Source organism: Humulus lupulus, chromosome 3 (genome assembly GCF_963169125.1).
Source record: "Humulus lupulus chromosome 3, drHumLupu1.1, whole genome shotgun sequence".
Taxonomy (NCBI): domain Eukaryota; kingdom Viridiplantae; phylum Streptophyta; class Magnoliopsida; order Rosales; family Cannabaceae; genus Humulus; species Humulus lupulus.
Window position 1 is genome coordinate 17,456,457 of NC_084795.1, and position 14,693 is coordinate 17,471,149.

General features: G+C 31.6%; 1 long non-coding RNA gene across 1 annotated transcript; it reads left to right on the top strand.

The window, feature by feature from the left end:
• Positions 1-5,792: 5,792 nt before the first annotated feature.
• LOC133820966 (uncharacterized) lies at positions 5,793-9,441 on the top strand. The gene is made up of 3 exons (XR_009887236.1): positions 5,793-6,048; positions 9,189-9,245; positions 9,342-9,441. It is a non-coding gene; the product is annotated as an uncharacterized LOC133820966 (long non-coding RNA).
• The last annotated feature ends 5,252 nt before the right edge of the window (positions 9,442-14,693 follow it).

A 14,693-nucleotide genomic window follows, 5' to 3' on the forward strand; every position in this document is an offset into this window, starting at 1 on the left:
TGTTTGGCTGGTTTTGTTGATCCATTGTGCTAGTTTTGGGTTTTCAGGAGGAAGCCAAGACGGTGGGACAGCTGCGCAGTGAGCGCTTGGCAAATTTGATTGGGTGTTGCTGTGAAGGCGATGAGAGACTCCTTGTTGCCGAGTTCATGCTTAATGAGACTCTCTCTAAGCATCTTTTTCATTGTAAGGTGTCTCCTCCTTTTGTCTGTTTTTCTTTTTTCTCTCCCTCTTTGAGTTGATCTTGCATTCAAATTTGATGGTTACAAGGTATTTTTCGATGGGAAAACATATCAAATTTAACAATATATGAATGAAGATCATCGATTGGTTTTATAATTGGAGAGAGTTTCTTTATTTCTGGTGCACTTTTTGCTCTAATGAAATTATGCCCGCCCCCTTAGGAATTATCTCATGTTAATACATACTTTAGGATCTATAAAAGGGAAATGAATTGAGTCTTTTTTTCTTTTTTATTTAAAGGATTCATTTATGCATCATAGGCATATAATTGATTTTAAAGGTTATCTATTTTGAATTGTAAGGGATACCCAGCCTATGAAATGGGCAATGAGAGTGCGGGTGGCTTTGTATCTGGCACAGGCCTTAGAATATTGCAGCAGCAAAGGGCAAGCACTATATCATGATCTTAATGCTTATAGAGTCTTGTTTGATCAGGTACTCTTCCTTTTCACGCTTTCTCTGTTTCCGAATTGTTTTGTGGCTAGGGTGTCTCTGGTAAGCTATTCCTATTTTCTAAAACCCTTAACTTGACAGGATGGTAATCCAAGACTCTCCTGCTTTGGTCTTATGAAGAATAGTAGAGATGGCAAGAGCTATAGTACCAACCTTGCTTTCACCCCTCCGGAATACTTGAGGACAAGTACTAATCATAGTCATAGAGAGTGCAATCTTCATTCTTATAATATAACTTATGTTTACTTTTGCGAATTTCTAAGTAGCTCATAATTGATTTTATATAATTTGGACAACCAGAACGATGCCTTTCCCACCACATATATAAATTTTTTAGAGAATCTTTCAACATATTACACAAAATTATTCAAATGGAGCAATAATTAGTTATTCATTTTCCCCTGCCAGGAAGAGTGACATCAGAAAGTGTGGTTTACAGCTTTGGAACCCTGCTATTTGATTTGCTAAGTGGAAAACACATTCCACCCAGCCATGTAAGCTTTCTTTTCTTTACAAAGCTATATTTAAGGGGGATGGTTACACATTGACTTTCAAGTGAAACTTTTGACCAATGATAGTAGTTCATAATGTTTAAGTTCGCTTATAGTTGCTGATATTATGTCTTTTACAAAGAATGTAGTGAGACAAATTTTTGAAGAAAAAAAAATGTTTCCTACTTGGATTCTGATTATGATGCGAATTATGGTCATATTATCAAAATAATTTTAAGCTAATGATATATATCTAATTTCTTAATTTCCTTTCCCAACAGGCACTTGACTTAATACGTGGTAAAAATATTTCTATGCTGATGGATTCATGCTTAGTCACCTGCTCCCTTCGAAAAAGCTTATTCTTTTAGGATTCAAATTATTAGTTTCTACTTAATTATTTCATTGGGTTTGAAACAGAATAGTAGTTTTTCGATCCAAATTAGTAGTTTTATACAGAGCTATTGGTTTTCTTAATGTAATTTGCGTTTTTCTTATCGTTGGTTGTGTCGGTATCTTTTCCCTTTTTCCTTAAGAATGGAGATTTTGAGCTAATAGTGACATCTAAACGTTTAAAACCGATTATGGGATTAGGGGGAAACAAGAAGTTTAAAAGATGTACAAACTTAAGCTTTTTGCCCTAAAATAACTTTTTTGTTTGTAGTACATGTGCTTTTGGTTCAGAAGTTGAGAAAAGATGAAAAATTTAGAGTGAAATGGGAAAAAGCTAGGATGGATTGTAACTTTCATTTATGCCCATATGAAAGGCTTGGACCTGGTATTTTATGTTTCTGTGTGCACTGATACTACTAAACCAATAGATGGTACTATTGGTTTCACATTAAAGACAGTGTTTTCCCTGCCAGTAAAACAGGCTTTGTTGCTTTTGTTTTTTGATCTATGCAGTGTTGAAGTAAATTTTTGGAGAGGCGTGAGGAGAATTAGAAGGATAGAGATTGTTGCTAAGTTGTTTTGCTATTGGTGAGGATTCAAAAAAGTTGTGAGATGATGTTGAAGTTAATTTCCTCTTTATTGTTTGTTTGGTTTCTCTTCTTAATTATTTTGTTTTCCTCTCTTGACTGTTGACGGCGCTCCACTATTCATTACTTCTTTATTCTTATTCTTTTTGGTATGTTGCTTTATTGAGTTTAGAAATCAGATAACTATATAGCAGATTCTGACATTTCAAACTTATTCTCAGGATGCAGCTAACTATCGCGATGAGCTGAGAGAAATTGCGCCCCACTCTCTTTTGAAATGCTCAAGTGATGCAACAACCTTGGTACTATTGTGAACTTATGCTTCATCAAATCATTAGATTTTTATTAGTATTTCAATCATTTTTTAATATAATATTAACGTTGCTGCTTATATTTGGTTTATCTAGCTTCTAACTCCTATTTTAACTTCAAGATTATCCATTTCAATTCTCCTTAGTTTGGGGAGGATTTTTAATAATAAGTATATTTATGATTTTGTATGTTGGATGTTGGAGCAAGTTAAAGTGATGTTTGATTGTTTTCTAATGAATTACTCCTATAATTAGACAGACTTGATAAGCTTCTAACATATGTGATCAGATTATTTCATCAATGTTAAATATTAAATTTGAATCCTATGATTTTTCAGGGAATCAGGGTTCAAGTGAGGTGTGTGTATATTGAGGGCCGGAGTCAGCCTTCAAAGGGTCGCTATTTCTTTGCATAAAGAATAGGAATTACCAATAACTCAGAACGCCCTGACCAACTTCTTAGAAGACATTGGATTATAACCGATGCCCATGGAAAAAATGAGAATGTCTGGTCAATAATTTCTACCTTTTGATGCCATCTGCTATTAATGTGCATTTTTCAGCTTCTATTTCCAAGTTAATCAAATTCTCTACACCCTTTGAATTGTTGTCATTTTCTAATTGTAGGGGGATTGGTGTTATTGGTGAACCGCCATCCATTGTCCAAGCTGCTGCCATTCGTGGGTGTTGTTTCTGATTTTTCTTCTCTGATGTGTTGTAAATCATTAAAGCAGAAAGGCAGAAAGAGACCATGGCTTCTCCTTCTCCTTCTCACCTCACAGCTATCCCACAACACCTCTTAAAACCCTCCCTTTCCCAATGTAAGTAAATCTCTCTCTTTCTCTATGTATATATAATATATATACGTATATAAATGACACTACTAGTACCCTTAAGATGAAATAGTATGAGAAATAACTTAAACCCTTAATTTTATTGCTAAATTTGGTAGTAAACTCGAAGCCAGTCGAGCTCCGTGTGAGGTCGAGTTTGGAAAATGAGAGCAGTGGCACTGAGGATTCTGGTCACTCATCATCAAAACCTCTGAAGGTAAGGGCTTCATGCATTTTGGTATCTCAATAGACTAATCATTCATTTGTTCTTATAGATGCAACTTTATGCATGGTTTCTTTGCCAATACTTCTATCAAAACAATGTAGTATTAATCTCCAAACTATTTTTTTCATTTCTTAACATGTATACCATGCCTTGTTGTTGCTGTTGCCTATTAAAAAATGTTGTGTTGCTGCTTGTAAATAAGCAAATTAGGTATAGTTCAGAACTAGATGGAGCACCATGCCCTATTGCTTTTATTGTACGTAATGCTTTATTTATATAATAAACTTTTGTTTTACAAATAACATTATTATATATAGTATATATAATTGATTAGAAGACTTGCATAATTGTTTCTTCGTGTTTACAGAGAACACTTTGAGGAAAATGGTTTGGAAAAAGATCCAACAAGGAGCTCTCACGATATTTCTCTGACCGACCTTATCATCAATAAGGTATATTATTATATTGTGATCTCATTTTCATTCTATCCATATTTACACTTACCTTGTGTTGTATGCACAAGCAGTATGTTGCATGCTTCTTTATTCCCCAGATTGTGTGCAAGAGCATTTGTTTTTGTCTTGCTACTACCCGCTGAGAAATTATTATATATGATGTGTGTTTCAATTGCTTATAAACATCAATGTTCAACTGAATTGATGTTCAATTATGCCTTTGTTACACTTTTTTTCTCTATATATCTTTACTGAGTTTAGCTTTCTCTTTTCTATATATATTACTATAATAAATATGTGCTCCTGGCTCAACCGCTTAAAACAAAAGTAGTAACTTAAGAGAATAGAAAATAGAGATCTCATTTTGTAGTGTCACATATATAGGTTGTGATGGTATAATTTCATTTATTAGATAGAAGGTTCTCACTCACATCCATTCAACAAACACCTTTAAGCTAGTCCTAATGACTTTAGTGCAGACCATTGCGTATTCAAAATCTCAGTGCTCTTATATGATGTATTATTAACAGGTTTTTGCAGGCATTGTTAAAGAAAGGTGCAAAGTATTCAAAATATCAGTGTTCTTGCTGATCACTTTTCATGCCAGCTACTTCTGAAGTTACCCAACAAACTGTCGAGTGCATTAGAAAGACAGGAACTCAACTTCAAGTGAGAGGAAAATTTGGCTCAAAATGCTCTAGGATTATGAGACTTTAGACACATTAAAGGTAGTGTTTATGGCTGCATGATTTACACCAAATACATGGTTGTGTGTTAATATGCTATGTAGAAAGGTCTTCTAATGCTTTTTAGCTATTACTTCATTTGAGACATATTTATAACAAATGGTTTGTAGAAATTTGCTAAAGCTGATTTACTTCTGTCTATCACCATTCTACTCTAGTGATTGCTTGATTTCCCCAATTGAGTATATTAGGCCAATTCTATTGGTACTGGGTTCTCTTTTTCATTTAGCATTAAATGCATATACAATACAAGAACTTTTTCATGTATGAGGTTCAAGTGGTGGAGTTATTGTTTCACTACAAGAAATCTGATCTTTACCTACCAATATATATTGGTAGGTAAAGGAAACCTTTACCAACCAATATTTATTCCTAAGATTTATTGGTAGGTAAATATTGCCAATATTATAAAATTTTGGAAGGATGATTATCTACTAATAATATGGGTAAGTAAAGAGTGTTACCCTACACATATATTGGAGGGAAAATTTTTTTCATTTGGCACCTATGTTTCCCTCTTATCATTTTAACTTTTTATTAAAAATGATGTTGAGTTGTGTGATGATGTGTTAAAAATATCCTACATGTCATCTTACTTATTTTTAACAATTCATATTATTTTTAACAAATGGTACACATCTTAAAAACAAACATTACACAAAAAAAAATTAAAATTAAATTAATTCTATAAAAACAAAATCATTATAATATATTCTTTCTCATTTAACTCTTTCACACACAAAAAAAAACCCTCTAGTCTCTCCCTATTAGAAAACCGGTCGAACACAACCCAGTTCAAAACTCAAACCCATTTCAGCACACCAATCAACCACAAAATCTATAGACCCATACACAATCAGCCACAAAATCAGGATCTACAATCAACCATTATTCTGAAACCCATGCACAAACCAGAAATAATTTTCTGCAATTTTCTAAAGACAAGTACAGGAAAATCAAGTTCTGCTGCCTTCAATCCGAGACTGCCGAGCCTTATTTGCGCCTCTCCGGTCTTGATCGAGACGACGTTCTTCGTCGATTTTTCTTCATCGAGGGTCCTGTTGTGTACCACCAAGGCTCCGCGGCTGCGCTCAGAGTGGCCTCCTACTTTCCATTCCTGTACTCTGCTTTGAGCGTTTTTGGGGTTGTTCCGACTCCGATCAGAGATTCCGTGTATGATTATGTTGTGAAACACCGCTATGACTGGTTCAGGAAGGAGAATGATTGTTTGGTTTTGCAAGAGAAGGAAATGCTCGACCGATTCATCGACAGAGAAGAAATCATGGGTCGGGAAGTATCGGATTCGTAGTGAGGTTAGTTCATTTGATAGATTGTTTTTCTCTATTGGGTATAATTCTGTATTTGATATGGTATAATTGGAAATGTTAATGTTTGTAGGCCTGTATGTATATATTTGGATCATAAAAATTGAATTTTTATGTTCACTCTTTCTCTCTATATGCCTATAATCATATTTAGTGCATGATTATATTATTTCGAACTTTGATTTGGAAAGTACATGATAAATCTGGTTGACAAGAACACTTGCTGTCAATAGAAACTTTTTATGTTTAAAATCTTAGGCTCTCTATTCAGTCTTTCATTAGTAGCCCTTTGAACTCGAGTAATTTTCCTCAAACAATAAGCATTCTGGTTTTAATATTCTCAGCTTCTTATCATGAAATTCATGATCATCAACAGTCAATAAAGTTGGCAATGAAAGTTTTGTGTATTGTTCTGTGTTTACTAATTTGATAATATTAGGATTGATCTAATGATGAGATCCTTCCATAAACCCCCCCTCCCCCCCACTTTCTTGTAAAATTAATAGTCATTTTGAGTTGGGTTCTTGTGATTTTTACATTTTTCCAACCCATATATTGCAAAACATCTACACCTCTTGAATGTTTACATTTTACCACTTTGGTTCTTTATTTTTAATTTTAGATATCTTGCTGTTACGACAATGTTTTTTAATTTTATAAAAGAATGATTAAAATATACATGGGATCGAGTATGATCTAGAATTGAAACTGTGTCGTATCAGTAATCACACACAAATGAGATTAATTTTAAATATTCATCACAATCTCAATCTAGTGTCAAATTTGCATTTACCTTGAGAGTAAAATTTAAAAAATTGTCTTTCCACCTTTTTTTTATGCATTTTAATATACATATAAAGATTTTTTTCAAAATATTCTTGTCTAAGATTTTTCTAATATTAAAATCCAAGTCTCTTTTCACAATTCCAAAAGGGTCAAATTGAAATGATTCTTTACCTTTTTTCTCTTCTTTTTGGTGTAAAGATTGGAATGATTTCAAATTATTCTATTCTTAAGATATAATCATCTTTCTTTTCTTTCTCATGAGTTGGGAGAGATTCATGCTGAAAAGGGAAATATGTTAGGGTGTGTGTATAAATATATAAATGCTAATATTTGTTTTGTTCTCTTTTCAAGATCATGTTCTTTTTCTCTAAATCAAATATCAAGTGTAGTAACACACAAGATAAGCTTGCCTTCAAGGCAAGCATAGATCTTTTCTTTGGGATGATATCAAATATTCTCATCTCACTAATTTGTTAGTAGAAAAAATATAAAAGGCACACTTCCTTTTTTTCCGTAGGTGAAAGGATTTCTGATCAAACTGAAATATTGTAACCAAACTATTAGACTAGAAGCGTATAATTACTAAATAAAGTTGAAAATAACTACGCAAAAGTTTAAGGGTAGGCATAAATTCTGTATTTTGTTAAATTTTGACAGATTATCCTATATTTGAAAATATCAGAAAAGAAAATTTCTACGAGTCAGTTTTGCCAAGGCAAGTCCCACCCTCCCTTCATATGTGCATCCTCTGTAAGAACTCTCCCAAAACATATCTGCTTTGGAAGATTGATGGGCCTTTTGGAAGGATGTAAGACCTTTTAGATGAATTTACCACCAAAACCAATCCCCATTTTCTAGAGTAAACTAAGCCCTTCAGAGTTCCCCAGAGCACACACCTCTTCAGCATTAGCAAAACTTCTTCGGAACCACACCACACACTAAACTCATAAATTTCCTCAGTTTTACTAAGGCTCTGCCTAGGATTATCCTAAACCCCAATAGTTTCGCATGTTTTTTTATTGGGATCTTGGCAACGTGATTTGGCCCGCCCGCCTCCTCAACCTTTCCAAAATCCTGCACATGATTAGAACTCGAAGATGAATTTGAATTCCCTTGATTCCCCCTTGACAGAGAACCATTTGTGCTCTCCATGAACAGCTCCCATGGCCACATTCTCAAAATCGTCATCTTGGATATGTTTGTTGCCTAAGACTGTTTGAGATTGGTTTCTCTGCTAGAATTCATATATTGGCATACACAATGGTGTGTACATTATTCTTTTCCATAAGTTGCACCCTGCCATTTTTGGTAAAAAAAAAAGAAAAACTTGAATTCCAAATCTGGAATATTATGGGAGCTAGCTAAATTGCTTAGTAGCTCTCTAAGTATGAATTGAAATCTCAATTCTCAAAATCTTGTGGGAGTAAATCATGAACCTGAAAACTTGAGGTAACCCTCCAGCTATATACATATACTTAGATATTATGTGTGTCTTGAAATCTATAAATGGGGGATTTTGTGTTGTTCTTGATAGAGAACAACTTGTTGACATGCTTGGTAGCTGAGAAAATATGGGAAGAAGGAATCATTTTCAGACTCTACACATGGGAAAAAGTGAGAGGTCTGTATGAAGTTTCCAGTTATTTTGGATACATAAATGATGAATTCTATTTGGGAAGGGGAGAAAAGTTTCAGAAAAAACATATGATAAATTATTTTTTGGTTGACACATTACAATAAAAAATTAAAATAGGTCTTGGCCTGACAAGATAACTTGTATTGTCGTTGCCTTTTCTGTTAGATATTAGATAGAAATTAGTTTGAAACATATGCAAAATGAGACCTTTTTTTGTCATTTTCAACATTTGAATATTAGTATTATTGGTTATAAATTAGGCAAGCGTGTGTGCTTGTGTATGTATATATAAAATATATTGAAAGCAAAAGATAAGGCCAAAAATAATATCATTATTTGACTTTAGGCTTTAATTAATATGTTAATGTGATTTGGTTTGTGAAATTTATTTATTTATGGTTTTTTCATGCTTAATTTCTCAAGCTATCTGCCGGCTTTAGTTTTTTTTTTTTCTTCTGTATCTTCCTTGTCCACGAAAATAAATCAATAATTTTGCATAAACATTTGCGGTAGCTGTTTATTTCTCTATCGATTCCTCTAATTATGTATGTGGGACACACAATATCTCTTTTTCTAAATTTGTAAGTAAAGACATATTCTAGTTTCGTTCATAATAAGTAAATTTTCTTCTGATTTATGTTTTTTCATTCTTAACTTTTTTTGCTTTGTTCATTTTGAAATCAAATCGTCTTCTACAACTTTCCAGTTCTCAGAACCAAATCGGCTTTGTCTTCTTCTCTCTTGTGACTCACTCTTTTGATCTGTAAGTTACTAAGTAGAGGGCTTAATTACTCCATATATAACTTATCTCTGTAAAGGCCTTCGTTCTCCATATTTATGAGTTTTTCCTTTTGGACAGTAAGGGAACGCAAAAAAAGAAAAGAAAGAAAAACGACTCCAGCTCTTCCTTGGTGACACAATCTTGATTAAGGTTTGGTTTATTCTTTTTTCTTTTTTCTTTTCTCTCAATGTTTTTGAATTTCTTTTTAGCTAGAATTACATTTTTATGCTTTATGGGTTGTAAGGATTTTGGGGTTTTTGAGTTGGTTAGCCAAGCTCGACAGTGATCTTTTTCTAGAAAGATTTTGGTAAATTCCTTATAAGTTGCTTGTAGAAATGTCTTGTAGAAATTATTTTGAGGTAATTTTTGGTTATATATGATTTTTCTTTTTATTTTTGCATTTTTTTATTTGATTTGATTCTTTATTTTTGTTTGCAAGTTATGTTTTCTAAATTTTTTTGTAGAAGTTTCAGATCTGATTTTATTTTAGTTTTGCTTGATTTTGAATGTGTAAATATGAGCATGATTGAATTCTTGGTTTGCTTTGAGATTTTTGAAAGGGTGAGATTGATGTATATTTTTATGATACTCTGCTTAATAGTTTATCATTTGTTTGTAATCTGAATTCTTTTGAGGTAATTTTTGGTTATATATAATTTGTCTTTTTATTTTTGCATTTTTTTATTTGATTTGATTCTTTATATTTGTTTGGATGATTTTGTATGGAGCGTGTACTTGGACGTGATTTGGTATACTTGCGAGGGTGGGGGCGGTCTCCTAGTGTCACAACTTCTACTTCACATCGTGAAAATATTGTGGCTAATCAACCAACTTATGAAGAGTTAGTTGAACGACTTAATGATACAACTTCCCACCTTAATGCTACTAACGAACAACTTAGTGTGGCTGTGGATATACTTCGTCATAACAATTTGATGGCACCGCCTCCACCACCTTCAACAAACCAAGCTTCAGATGCAAATTTAAGAGAGTCGCCATCTTTTTTAGTTCGGGAGTCACAAGATGATTCTTAGTTTATTTACATTAATGTACTAAGGAATGAACTTTATGAGGTTTTTTTTATGGTAGGGGTAACCTTAAAAGGATAACTTTATGACTTATTTTAGTATTGAACATGATAAAGAATTTTAGCATTAAACATTTTATTATTATTGATCAAAATATAAATAGTGTAACAGACCAATAAAATCATGCTATGTGGGCTAATAAAATGACCCCACGTGGTCCAATAATATTGTGCCACGTAGACCAATAAAATGATGCCACATGGACTAATAAAATGCTGAAGCGTGGACTATATCAAATGATGACATATGTACTAATTACCAAACAACACGTGGACAAATTATTATTTGACACGTAGAGCAACCACAAGATGCCAAGTGGCGGTATTGATGTATGCCACGTAGGATGCCATGTCATCAGACACATAAAACTATGGAAACCATGTCAGCAGACACGTAGGATGCCACGTCATCAGAAACATAAAACTATGGAAACCATGTCAACAAACACGTAGGATGCCACGTCATCAAACAAGTCATCTGCTAACTCATCAATTGATTTATAACTTAGTGGGGTCCACTGATTCTTTTACCTACTAGTATTAATAAGTGTAGGTAAAGACTCTTTCCCCACTAACCTTTACCTACCAATCTCTACCAATTCAATATTGGTAGGTAAACCACATTACCCCCCATTAGGCTAGTTTTACCTACACTTACAATTGGTAGGTAAAGACCCTATTTTTTTGTAGTGTTTCTCTTTGAAGTTTTTGATGTTTCCCTTCAACTCAGTGGCATTTTATTCTTTTGAGCTCTTGTATCTTTCATTTCATATGAGCATGCTTTTTTGGTAAAAAAAAAAAACTGTGAATGTTTAGACATATACCTGTCCCTCTCATATTAGTGATGCTTTTAATTTGTCTCATTCTTGGTTGATGAATACTTAATTCTTACTTTTGGCACTTTTTATTAATAACTTTGTCAACTATATTTTTTGTTTTTACATTGATGGGCTCCTTGAAGATCCTTTGCTGGGATTATATTCTTTGTTTTATAGATGATTCATATTTAATTTTGTTAATTGCAATAAAAAGGTGTACTGTAGGTTTATTGCATTCAGTAAGAAGAACATAATGCAAGAGTGCATTTCTTGAACTACTCTTAGATTCTACCAATGCTATTAGAGCAGAATGGAAGATTTTATTTGTGTAGATATTTCTGCTTGGTCTCTTGTTGGCAGACAGTTTAATGTAATTTAATTATTAATGGGCTTATTCTCTCCATACTCTGTTAGTTTACTATTAACTTTAAGTTGAAGCATTAATTATTTAAATTTTGTTGTAGCTAAGCAAATGGACTCACAACAAAGACAAGTGCACAAAGGATGATGAATTGAAGGATGGAGCAAGTTTCATGCATGGGTTACTTTTGTGTATCTTGTAATGGTTCTGTTTTTCATTTTTTGAAGTAAAAAATGTTCAAGATTATAAAACTTTATTATGTTATGCTTTCAAACTTAAAGTTAGAACTAAGATCTCATGAAGTAGACACATTCATGATTTGAATTAGTTATTGTTTAATGTAATACTTACGTTTTATCAATCTATTGAGAATTACATTTTATGATTAATTTTGATTTTTTTTATTATCAAAATACAATAATGAAAATATTTTAATTAAAAAAAAACTTTATAAGTATACTTATCAAAATAAAATTTAAAATATATTATCCACACTAAAGTAACAAAATTTTATTACTAGACTTTTAATATGTTATGATTTAGAAACATATTATAAGTGTAACAAATCGTTATGATTTATATAATATTACAAATTAAAAATGCTATCAAAATAATCAAATGTAACAGTTGAAAAGTGTTATGCAAAAAGTATAAGATTAAATGTCAAATTTATAATCAAATACTCTAACTAAATGTTATTATTTGAATATTATAGCAACTAAAAATGTGTTATTGAATAGTTTAAGATAACATCGAACATAACATTCAAATACTGTTATAGAAAAGACAGGACTTTTAATAATAGGGGCTATGTTAGCGTTTTCAGAAGCGTTATCAATACTCCCGGTTAGCAGTTTTTAAGTGTTATGAATACTGTTTTTTCTTGTAGTGTACAAACAATAAGCAAGTAATGATACAACAAATACAAACACTAACGTTCATCTAAAACATCATGGCATATCATATCATTATCGTAACATATCCTCATAGCATATCATAACGTTTTCGTAACATATCATCATAGCATATCATAACGTAATCATAACATATCATCATATCACATTCATACAGCATACATGATGAGCATGGCCCGCTCGTTGTCTACGTCACCCTATGAGGTAAACAAGAGTCTCTGGTCCTTGAATAACCTCGGCGCGTCCGCCCTAGCAGTTACGTCTTTATATCCTTAGGAACTCGTTTGATGTGTCGTGTTCATCACACTAACATCCACAAACATATCATATTCATACAAGCCAACATATCATCACATTATGACATTCTTAATTCATAACAATTCATTCGTACAACAGTCTTACCATTCATAGCATAAAATCATAGAATCTATCTAACTTCCTTACCTCAGGTCCGAGCTAAGAAATTTCACAACCTCTCAACGAGCCTATACCATAACCAAAACAACATTTCTTAGGTTCATAAAATTACTATTTTGCCCTTCCATACAACTCATGTGTGCATGGGCCATGCACACATAATAATAGTTACACATAACATGCAATTATTCTTAACTACACATAAAGCGATAAAAGAATAATGCTCATTGCACCTATTTTACATGCATGATCTTCCTATAAAAACCACATAGTTAAATAATAAACATAATTTTGGACGTAAGAGTGGATTTGCATGTAACATACATACGTGGAAACATTGCGTAATTGAGACGTTTTAAAAATGATAATTCTACATTTTTTACTTTTATCGTTTAAAAATTAATAGACATATAACATGCTTTATTTTTCATAAAATTTCTAGGTTGATTAAATTTCTCAAAACATTATTTTATTTTATAAAATAATTTGATTTAGCTTAAAAATATGTGACAATTTCATTTATTATTCTCAAATTACAAAGAAGTAACAAAAAGCCTGGAATTAATTAAAATACCTATGATTAATATGTTTCTTTAGAAAAATAAATTTTAACATTGGTTAATTGTGTTACATAAATGATGTGAGAAAAATATATTTCTAAGTGTGGGAAAAATATATTTTTATTTAAATTATTTAAGACTTAGTTTTATGTAACATAAATCCATATGTGACAATTAAATAATTATTTTTAACCTTTAAACCAAACTTTCAGCCACTATTTAATTTCTTTAAAAATCACAAATAAATAGAATCTAAATATTTTTTTTTCAATCAAAATAAAGAAATATCATAACTTATCAAAATATGCATTCATACCATATTAAAATATCATTTTTAATATTACCATAACTTAGGATAATAATTTTGTTTCAAAAACTCATCAAATCTATTTTAGTGAAACACACTTCACATTTTTTTTACAAAAATTCCAGCAGCCATTTTTATCTTTAAAAATCACCATATTCAATTTAAAACCTCATATTTTTCTAAAAATACAATAAAAATTCTGTAGGTATTTATTTGAGTAAAATATCATTTTATTGGGACTTAAAATACCCTTTTTAATTTCATAAAATTAACATAACATCAAGGAAATTACTTATGCATGCAAATCATTTTTTTTAATCAAACTTTTACCCAACTATTTATAAAAAAAACAGCAAGCTTAATTTCTCATGAAATTCATCTTTTATCTCAAAATTTCACATAAAATCATACATGCCCATAATCTCATCATGCTCTTATTATATACATAATTCTAAGAATATTACTAACATATTCACATGCAATCTTATAAAATCCCATTTTTTCTATTCCATTGACTCTACACATGAAGTCCAACAAAACACTAACAATAACAATAACATACATTAATTTCATGAATACCATATTCACATATGCCTTTATATTAACCTAACATGTTTCTGTCATTATTTTCATGCATCTTATAATTTATTCATTCACAAAATCACATGCATCCTATCAAAATTTCATGGATCCAAATATTAAGATTGCAAATTATCAATTTACTCATATTACATAGGTCCTAAACACATGGATCTAATATATTGAAAATCATACAACATCAAACACAATATCAAGATAATCCTTAGGTATGCCTAGGCTAAAACCTCATATTTGCATTCATAATTACCACTAATCATAGTACATAGAAAATCAACATCAAAACCCTTTTATACATTAAACCATTATACCCTTCATGCAAATTAAACAACTTTTATCAACAAGATATCAAGAGCACAAAGTACCTAT